Consider the following 3,969-nt stretch of genomic DNA (forward strand, 5'->3'; position numbering starts at 1 on the left):
ACTCCAGGTGTGAACGTGTTTTCCCCACGAGCACCACTATCAGCAGAGGTAGGAACCTGAGGCCATGCTGGGCTGAGCTGAGGGACACAGTTGGCTGAAACCTGGGTGCAGCACAGTCCGTCCCTCTCCCACACTTGCTGGGGGTGGCATCTGAGGGACTTGTTTCATACTGGTATTTAAAACTGCCTCCCAAGGGGGTCCAGATAGGCTCGATCTGAGTTTGAGGAATAACAAAACTCACACCAAGCAGTTACAAGGGACTTGAGGTGGGAGGTGAGTGCTGTCCCTGAGTGGGCCCCACTCATACAGCTTTCCTGGAGGAGGCTGCTGTTGGCAGCAGGGACATCTGCTTTATTACACTCACCAGAGGAGGTTTAGCATTCCTTCCCTCCTCTCCCCCTTCCACACAAGCTCTGCTCAGGCAGAGGAGGTTGAATCCAAATGGGAAATGTGAATACATTAAAAATATAATAATAAATCTGAAGGAAGAAAGTAGAACTGGGGAGGAAAGAGAGCAGCAGGCCTACTGGCCAAGGCTGCTCCTGGCTGCCTCGGGACCTGCAGCACCCCGGGGTAATGCAGGGCTGCCGGGTCAGCTCACTCTCTGAGCCACCCTGCAATGACTGTGCACAATGTGGGAGCCACCGTTCCCAGCCAGGAGTCACAGAACTCTGGCTCTGACTTGAAGGCAGGGAAGCAAAGCACTTCTATCAGGGAGGTTTCCTAGGGGCTGCCTCAGACTGGTGCGAGGGCTCCGTGCTGGCTGCTGGGCACAACACATGTAGCTCCTCTGTCTCTCTGGCGAACTCGACAGCTGCTCGTAGCTCCAGTAATTAGACTGTCATTGCTTGTTAGAGGAGAGAAAAATGCTCCTATGACAGATTCCACGAGTCCTCTGTTTTTTAAGACCTCACAGAATTCACCAGAGCATTAATTGAGATCTCTTATTTCTCTGGAATCAGAAGGGAAGAAGTTCCCTCTGCTGCTTCGCACTCCAATCAGAGCCCTCTCCCGCCTCCCATGGAAAGCGGTTAATTCACTCTCAGAGCCTCGGAAGAAGTTGAATGCCATTCGTACATACCAGGCAGGAAGAGAGAGCTTCCAGGCCGTGAGAACTTTTAAATCTCCTTTTCGTTTTGCTAAATTTAACCAAAAGGAGATATACAGCCTTTTCTCCACTAACTGAGAACTCCATTAACTGAGCGGAGACTCAGACTCTTCTTGCCATCCAAGCTAATGTTTATTCGAGAGCTGTTCGGAAGGGGCTGTTCCCCGCCGAACAAAAGCACAGGAAGATCACGCCAAGCTGCTTCTGCCCCCACCCAGCAGATGAGACTCAGAGGAGGCGATTTCTTTTCCCCCCTTTCGTACATTCCCCTTTCCCCCGCAATCATACAAGGTTAACTCAACAGAGAAGTCTCAATCCAAATGGCAACTGAGACTGCATTTAAAAAAAAAAAAAAAAAAAAAAAAAAAAAAAAAAAAAAAAGCACCGAAGGAAGGGGGAGGGAAAAAAAAAGAAAAAAAAAAAAAAAAAAACAGAAATAGGGAAAGAAAAGAGAAAAAGCAGCAGGCTGATTACGAGGTGTCAAAACTGCCAGGAGCAAGAAGGTGATAGCAATCAGGGGTGAGAAGAGTGCGCCATTCGTGCGGGGCAGCTAATTATCCGTCTCATTTGAGAAGAGCAGCATTCGAGGCAGCAGCGTTCGCCTGCTGAACGGTGACAGATTGGCGCGGAGGAGAGGGGAGGTGTTAAAACAATGGAGCCGGGCTTGCGAGCGCTGTTGCATGCTAATCAGCCCGGCCTCCTTCCTTCCTTCCCTCCCTCCTTCCCTCCGCCTGCCTGCCGCGATCCCTCCTTCCCGCCGGCCGCAGACAAGCCCAACACTCCCAGGCCCCTCCGCAACGTGCAGCCCGCAGCTGGCCGAGGTGGGAATCCAGAGGGACCCTCGGGGAGAGCGCACAGCGCGGTGGGCGGCACCGGGGGGGGCCAGCAGGCCCATGGCTACCGGTGGTAGCTTGCGGAGCTCGCCCGTGGTGCGCGGAATTGTCTGGCCCGCCAGCCCCAAAGGTTCCTCGGGCCGGCGCCCCGCTCCCAGTGTCCCCCCTGAATACAGTCGCAGCGCAGAGACAGCTCCGAACGAGGCTGCCCGGCCGGAGCCGATCCGCCGCCGCAGCCAGGCGAGGCCCGCAAAAGAGAGGGAAACGCAGAGCTGTGCCAATTACTGCTGGGTTCCAGGGCTCCGTTGTCCTCTCGGCTCTGCACAGTGACTAGAGTCTGGAATGCTAAACAGGTCGTAAGCAAGTTGCACGGCCGCCTTTCGCCTCTCGGATTGCTTGGCCTTGCAAGTCTGAACCACCGTACACACCTAGTTCGCACCCTGTGATGAGGAGGTGCAAAAAGAACTGTCCTCCTCTCCGAGCGGGCAGGCTCCCGCTTACGGGCGGTGTGACGGGGGCAGCGGAGCTTGGGGCGCTCCGCACGGGATCGCGTCGGTCCCGGCTCCCGCAAAGCCCCCTGTGCCCGGGAGCCGCGGGGCGAAGCCCGGAGCCGGAGCACTGACAGCCCGGCGGCAGCCAGCGCCGCGCTCCGCTCTGCCAGGAAGAAGCAGAGGAATGAGCGTTGGAATGTTTACTCTCCAATATTTCTCAGTTTCCATTCCATCCTGCCCTGAAAGATTTCTGATTACTATACACTTCAAAATAGTATTTATTACAGATTTACATAATCTGTATGTTTTATGTTAAGGGAATAACACATTGACGCTGTACTACTGAAAGGAGTTAATCTAAACTATGTAGTGTCTGCTTAAAGAGTTCCAACTAAAACAAGTCCTTGTCTCCTGGCAGCGACAGGGAACACGCAGCCAGAAGGACATTGCCCGGCGCACTAGCTAAGCTCCAGGTGAAGCCGCCGCTCTGCTCCCGAACCTTCAGTGGGCTGCACGACAGCAGTCGGCGAAAATAAATCATAAGAGTCTCTGTGTAACCTCCCGTTTCATTTAACAAGCGTTATTTCGAACGGCACGTGCCTGATTTATGGCAGGATTCGTGCGGGTGGGCAAACGCTGGCAGGGGAGGTTTGGGCCTGAGGTAAGCGGCACGGTAACGCAGGTTAAATGTATTTAAATGAGGTCTGAGAGTGTGTATCGTTCTGCGGTACGTTCAGATTTTGTTATTCCAAGTCTGTCGTTGAGCGTTCATGATGAATTGTCCGTGAGCATACAGATGGTGAGATTTTCGTGCTTCCGTGCCATTCTGACATCTCAGCCTGTAAAAATAAACTCCCAGATCGCTGTGATACCTACGGAGTGGAAAAATCCGGTCCACCTTAATACTCAGCACTGAAGTGTTTTACGTTTTAGTCTTTGTAAAGCCTGATACAGAAGTTGGTGTCAACCGAGAATAGTGATTTAACGGATTTACACTACAAAGCAACAATTAAGATAACTTCTGCACCCTTCTCTTAAAGCAGATTTTTTTTTTTTTTCCTGCCCTTCTCAGTTCAGAGCCTCGGGAGATGGAGATAAAAACATTCTTTTGTTTTTTTCCTGTGATTTATAAAGACTTCTTTTTTTTTCATACTTTGTACATAAGGGTGACAGAAGGACCTTCGAGTAGGTCAGGTTTACTTTTCCTGAAAAGGTTCTTGGTTTGTTTCTTGATATCACACGATTTTCCAAAGTGGTGACAAACAGTTGTGTCCTTTGCGATTATTTACGTTGCGGATCAAAGGTATTCAAGTAGTAGACTTTCCCAAATAAAATGACTTCTTTCGTGCCTAAGCAGCCCCGCTGCGGAGCGTTGCGCTCCGCCCGCTCAGGCTGGAAGGCAGCGCCGCTGGCACTGCTCGCTGAGGGCACCCCGCTGGGTAACGCCGGCCCGCGGGCAGCGTGTCGGGCTTCGTAGAGTTTCTGAGCTGACCGAAATAGAAAACACAAATCGATATATATAGCACGGTGATATGGT

This window comes from Excalfactoria chinensis, chromosome 7 (assembly GCF_039878825.1).
Source record: "Excalfactoria chinensis isolate bCotChi1 chromosome 7, bCotChi1.hap2, whole genome shotgun sequence".
Taxonomy (NCBI): Eukaryota; Metazoa; Chordata; class Aves; order Galliformes; family Phasianidae; genus Excalfactoria; species Excalfactoria chinensis.